General features: G+C 36.6%; 2 long non-coding RNA genes across 2 annotated transcripts in view; one reads left to right on the plus strand and one right to left on the minus strand.

Moving 5' to 3' along the window:
* Positions 1 to 1,212, minus strand: part of LOC122990769 — a 101,343-nt gene extending 100,131 nt beyond the window's left edge. Inside the window, exons 1-2 of the long non-coding RNA XR_006405474.1 lie at positions 1,119 to 1,212; positions 820 to 926 (exon numbers count right to left, since the gene is read on the minus strand). This is a non-coding gene — a long non-coding RNA (uncharacterized LOC122990769). The remainder of the gene's footprint in view (positions 1 to 819; positions 927 to 1,118) is intronic.
* Positions 1,213 to 1,312: 100 nt separating this feature from the next.
* On the plus strand, positions 1,313 to 1,684 carry LOC122990771. The gene is made up of 2 exons (XR_006405476.1): positions 1,313 to 1,346; positions 1,390 to 1,684. It is a non-coding gene; the product is annotated as an uncharacterized LOC122990771 (long non-coding RNA).
* Positions 1,685 to 6,876: the final 5,192 nt, after the last annotated feature.

The raw sequence follows: 6,876 nt of genomic DNA on the forward strand, positions 1-6,876 counted from the left end.
TGGCTCACTGTCATCATGGTTTACTGCTGCACTTACCATGACTTCATTAATTTTATTATTAACACCTGTGTTGTTTCCTACTATGAAAGTCAAAAATGTCTTCTGCTTATTATGATGCATTTATAATAATGATGAAGAACAGTAAAACAAGCAGACACATTAAAACCTATTACTTTTGAGTTGAACTATTCCACTAATCCTTAGCTGAATAAGACGTGTGTGGCTGCATGTGCATGACCAGAGCAATTATACGTTTCCCATGAAGCCAAACTTAAAGTGAAATAATTGTGTATGAGCTCTGTGCAAGAGGACACAATTTATGTTACATAAAGCTAATATTATATCACCTTCTACAAAGGCCCAAGTTTATAGTAGCCAATTGCAACCCCCTCACCCCCCACCCCCAAAAAAAGAAACAACTGTAGCACCTTAGGAGGAAATAATGTTCAGCCCATGACACACTAAAACGACAATCAATAATGATCCACGAACATGATTATCCATATCTGACCAATATATAAATCAGCAAAGAAGCAGCATTAAGCATCCACCAAACAACAAATAAAATAAAAATGTGGCTCATTCGCAACAAGAAAGCAATTCACCATTAATACGTAGACTAAATGCAAAAACATACATATGAGAAGATAGAAAATAACATATACACAACAAGACATTGGCCACGAGAAGATGCACCCATTAGCATCAGCAGCTCCTAGCTTAGTGATACAGGCTAATCAAGCACACAAACATTTACTAAACAGAGTGAAAACAACAACACACAGAGTGTGACAGTTAGCAAAAGCAGTGATAACTTACTTAGTGAGGTGAATAGTCTCAGTAAATAGTTGCAGAGGTCCCAAGTCACCCACAGAGCAGGGCAGAAAACACCTTTCCAGCCTCCAGAGCTTCACTCAGGCCGACAGCTGATAGCATGGCGTCAAGGAAAACCAGAAGCAATGACTAACAAATGTATTTCCTCCAACAAAGCCTTGTAACATTATTTGACTGTTAACAGGTGAGCTTCATCATGAAATGTTAAACGAGTCGCAACAAATGTTGGTTGCAATGTTTCAACTGCAGAATCATCAAAAACACAGTGGGAAGTTTAAACTGACCGCCAAAGGATGCGTTGGATATGTTACAATGACGGGTAAACAATGTCGTGTGTGTAGCAATGCACTGATGTAGCTTCCTGAACTGAACTTCGCTCCATTTAAAGGGCAATTCACCATAAAAACGTTAACATTGTCAACAAAAGGCCACACTATATAGCAGTACAGAGTAGGCCTATATACAGTAGGGCACTGGTGGAAGAAGTATTCAGATCCTTTACTTAAGTAAAAGTACCAATACAGCAATGTAAAAATACTCCATTACAAGTAAAAGTCCTGAATGAAAAATCCTACTCAAGTAAAAGTACATACGTATTAGCAGCAGAATGTACTTAAAGTGCAAAAGTAAAAATAGTGGTTTGGTCCCTCTGACTGATATATACTGAAGCATCAGTGTGTAAGTAGCATGTTACTGTTGTAGCAGCTAGAGGTGGAGCTAGTTTTTTAAACTACTTTATATACAGTTAGCTCGTTTAGTCCAGTAGTTCCCAACATAGGGGTCAGGGCCCCTCCAAAGGGTCACCAGATAAATCTGAGAGGTCATGAGATGATTAATGGGAGAGGAAAGACGAAAAAACACAGTTCTGGTACACAAATCTGTTTTCAGTTTTTGGACTTTTTCTCTAATCTTTGATTTTTGGTGAAATATTGGATAATTTGAACATTTTTTGAAATGAAACCATGAGAGAACTTTAGAGGGAAAAATCACTATTTGGTGGAGCTGTTAACAACTCATAGATATCTGAAATGTGACCCTGACTACACACTGCTTTTTGTAAGACGTCAAAAGCCAAAAAGGTTGGAAACCACTGGTTTAATATTTAGCAATGTGCAATTTTAAAGGTGTTTTATATTGTGTAAAATCTTCATCTGAAAAGTGATTAGTGACTAAAGATGTCAAATAAATGTAGTGGAGTAGAAAGTACAATATTTTTGTAGTGGAGTGAAAGTATAAAGTAGCATCAAATGGAAATACTAAAGTAAAGTATAAGTACCTCAAAATTGTACTTAAATAAAGTACTTGAGTAAATGTACTTAGTTACTTTCCACTATTGCAGTATAGCAACAATGTGCCTTGAATTATGCACCCATAGTGGTGATTTTGCTCTGTGGATAAATTAAAGTCCCTGTCCACTCAAAAATGTGTTTTGTTTACTGTTCCTTCAGTTGGATGTTTCAGCTTCACTGTGCAGAATGATTCATGTTCAGAGTTTGACACTAGAAGGTTGTTTTCACATTCATCTGCTGAAAGGGGAAAGTTTCTCTGTGCTCATTGAATATCTAAATTTAGGTGTGTACATTAGAGCAGGATTCATGAGCTCACACCTAGTTTGGAGCCTATCATGAGCTAATAGGCAACTTTACCAAGAGTGATGTGGTAACTTGAAGCCTCCAGTGCACATACATTGAAAACTGACTTTTCTGTGGAGTAGAAGACATCTTGTGTCCAACAGTTTAACATAGAGTCTGGAATTTCTAATGAGGGAGAAGTAGTAAATGATATTTTAAAGATTTTTTTTGAGATAATAAGCATAGGTATGGTAAATAGCTTACCACAATGTAAGAACACTGCATGACAAATAAAAGTCCTGCATAAAAATGTCCTTAAGTCAAAGTAAATTTTGCATGATGAATACTTTTGCTGTTGAAAGTATTTAGCTGATATCAGTTTCAAACATTTTCAAAAGCAAAAGTAAGCATCATGCTAAATTCCCCTGTCCAGAGAGTTGTGCTTATTTGAATACTTTTACTGTTATATTTAGATGGTAGTAACTATCTGTCAAACATGTAGTGGAGTAGAAAGTACAGCTCTTCCCTGAGATGTAAGTGTAAAATTACTTAAAATGAAACAACTAAAATACAAGCGCTGTAAGTACAAATCTTAGGACAGTTGGCTGTTTAAGTAAATGCACTTCCACTATTACTTCCCACCCCTGCCAAAAGTAGAAAGCCCAACATCAACAACATAACATATCTAAATGGATACTGTACTATTTTGTCAAAATTGTTGTCAATTTCTCAAAATCAAAGAGAAATGACTTTTCCTTAGTCTCACCAATTTGTTCAGCACTGCCTTTTGGAAGAATTTGTAACTGTCATACTTACCATTCACTTACCAAACAGTAGGTTCGTACCTACCGTTCTTACCGTTCAGTAGACCAGAATGCAAGGAAACTCCAAGACATTTTGCATGCTGAATATACAAAAGCCACAAACACTTTTTATAAGATAAGACAACATTCATACCCTGCAATGTATGTGATTGTATTACTTGTCACATACATTGTATATCTCCAGAACTCTCTAAAACGTTCAAGAGCAAAATTGCAACTCAAAAAAGAAATACAGTATTCTGTTTTTTCCACACATGTCAAACTCATAAGTTGTTATGAAAAGGCATCAGAAAATTGTTTGTTCAAGATGCTCCTTTTTTCCCAAATGAACATGCTGACAGTGAGAAAACATCTCTGAAGAGAATAATCTGTCCGTTGGTTACCTGTAACACTATTTTTTCATGTTTGAATCAACTGATTTTTGGCCACGTTTACATATGAGATCAGGGAGTCCAACTCAAGCTGCAATGTCATCAGACCACCTGTCATAGATGCCAGAGGGCACAGTCCACATATCAGTGAGCTGATATGCAAGCGACAATCAAATCTGGAGAACGCGTCATTGTGCGGTGTGTCTGTCTGTTTGTGAACATTAATACATGTCTGTGTTTGCCTGCGGCCTTGTATTCAATATCTAGGTGAAAGTTCAATCAGGCGGTGCCAAGAGTGCTCCCTCCACCTATTTACCTTTTTCCCAGATGAGGAAATAGCTCCCACCTGGAATTGTCTGATAATGAGTTGTTACAACAGTCATTCAATATCTTGGCAAACAACATGATTGTGCAACAAAGAAATAGCAAATCATATACAGACATGGCTGAAAATATTGGTATCCCTTCCACCTTTTTTTTTAAAAAAAAAACTTAATTTTCTCTGTATTCAGTTGAAACTACAGGAGTATATGGTATCCATCATTCTTTATTTCATATTGAATATACCTGAAACTTTGCTTTTGATTTACAATTTAACATATTATTTAATACAATAAAATAAATGGCATGGCCAAAAATATTGGTACTCTTATCTTAATATATTGTATCACAGCCTTTGGAGGCAATAACTGTAGCCAAGCACTTTCTGTAACTCTGAACTCTGAACTTCTGTACTCTGGTAGTTTGGCCCACTCTTCTTGAGCAAACCACTCCAGTTCTCTCAGATTTGATGGGTGCCGTCTCCTAATTGCAAGTTTCAGTTGTTTCAATAGATGTTCAATGGGATTCAGATCAGGACTCATAGCAGGCCACTTCAGAATAGTCCAGTGTTTTCTTCTCATCCACTCTTGGGTGCTTTTTGATGTATGTTTGGGGTCATTATCCTGCTGGAAGACCCATGACCTGTGACTAAAACACAGCTTTCTGACACTGGGCTGTATGTTTCACACCAAAATGCCTTGATAGTCTTCTGATTTCATTGTGCCCTCCACAGATTCAAGACACCCAGTGCCTGAGGCAGCAAAGCAACCCCAAAACATCACTGAGCCTCCTCCATGTTTCACGGTAGGCATGTTGTTCTTTTCTTGGAAGGTTTTATTTTTTCTTCTGTAAACATAGGGTTGGTGTGATTTACCAAAAAGCTCCAATTTTGTTTCATCTGTCCAAAGCACATTCTCTCTGAAGGACTGTGGCTTGTCAACATGCATTTTGGCAAAGTCCAGTCTGGCTTTTTTTGTGTCTTCCTCTTAGAAGTGGGGTCTTCCTGGGTCTTCTACCATGGAGCCCATTTTCATTCAGACAGTGATGGACTTGAAACTATTGTACCTTGACGATCAGCTTGGATCTGTATTGAAGTTTTCCTTGTTTTTTTCTCGACCATTCAAGCAATCCTTCTGTTCAATCTCAGGCCAATTTTCCTCTTGAAACCACATCCAGAGATGTTGGCTACAGTTCCATGGGCCTTAACTTCTTAATAATATTGGCAACAGTGGTCACAGGAACATCGAGCTCTTTGGAGATGGTTGTGTAATGTTTATGTTGACCATGCTTGGCTATTATCTTTTATTGTAATGTCTTCAGACCACTCTCTAGTTTTCCTTCTGTTTTCCATGTTCAATGTGATGCACATAGTGGCACAAAACAGCAGAGTGAGTCATTTTCTCCTTTTAAACTGGCTGCATGAGAGATTATAAGATTGAAAACACCTGTGATACTAATTGAAACACAATACTCTGCTTAAAGTATCACTACAAATAAATTATTTCTTACAATTTCTAAAGGGTACCTATAATTAATGTCCAGGCTATTTTAGAATGTCTTTGTAGAATAAGCATGGATTCAATTATTTTCACAACTTTTTTGTTTTGTTCCACTGCAAACCAAACATAGACATGCACTGATAATAAAATATCTTTTAATATCAACACTGTTCAAGGCAAATGGTGCATTATTTTCATAAAATGCAAGAGTGCCAATAATTTCGGCCACATCTGTACTATTTTATTTATTGATTTAATTACCTGTGCCATAGACCTTTATTCAGTTTGATGTATTTTATTTCTATTTCATATACAATGCACTCATTCACACCCATACATAAACTTGAATATACCAATGTATTGGAGTACACATGTCCTTGACCCTCTGTGGTGGTGATTAAAGACACTGTACTTTATCTTGAGAGTGTCCCTCTATTTCAGATACCATGCACTCACTAACACCCATACATAAACTTGAATACACAACATATTGGAATACTCATGTCCTTGACTATCTGTGGTGGTGATTAAAGACACTGAACTTTATCTTGAGAGTGTCTCTCTATTTCAGATATCATGCACTAACTCGCACAACTACATAAACTAGAATATACAACGTATTGGAATTATCATGTCCTTGACCATCTGTGGTGATGATTAAAGACACTGAATTTTATCTTGATAGTATCCCTTCATTTCAGATACCATGCACTCACTTACTATCATACATAAACTTGAATATACTAATGTATTGGAGTACTCATGTCCTTGACCATCTGTGGTGGTGATGAAAGAGACTGAGCTTTATCTTGAGAGTGTCTACCTATTCCTTCTGACTGAAGAGGATTCAGTACCCTACACTGGCATCTGATGCACACAGAACTCAACAATTATGCAGCAAATTAGTAATGATAACATGTTTGGGTATGGTAAACATCTATTCTGTATTAGGCAAGGCAAGGCAAGTTTATTTATATAGCACATTTTAGCAACAAGGCATTTCAGGGTGCTTTACATAAAACATTAAAAGCATCGAGACGAAGTGCAAAAGAAACATACAATAAAAGAACATTTAAATACAATCAAAAACAGTCATTAAAAAGCTGAGAGTAGAAAACAAAAACATGCTAAACAAGACAGGTGTAAAATACAATAATAAAACTTACAGTGCAGTGTATTTGATTTAATAAAAGGCTGCGGCAAACAGAAAAGTCTGTAAAGTCTCTCACTGCCAGTCTGAAACCATTCAATACTTTATAAACCAACAGCAATATTCTTAAATCAGTTCTTTGACAGACAGGAAGCCAGTGTAATGATATGAGAACTGGAGTGATATGATCCACTTTCTTAGTTTTAGTGAGTCTCAGTACTGTGATGTGGTTGAAATCCTGACTGGAAGACATCAAAACAGTTGTTTAGTGCCAATAAGTTGTTCAGCTGTTGAAAAACAGCTTTT

Source organism: Thunnus albacares, chromosome 10, assembly GCF_914725855.1.
Source record: "Thunnus albacares chromosome 10, fThuAlb1.1, whole genome shotgun sequence".
Taxonomy (NCBI): domain Eukaryota; kingdom Metazoa; phylum Chordata; class Actinopteri; order Scombriformes; family Scombridae; genus Thunnus; species Thunnus albacares.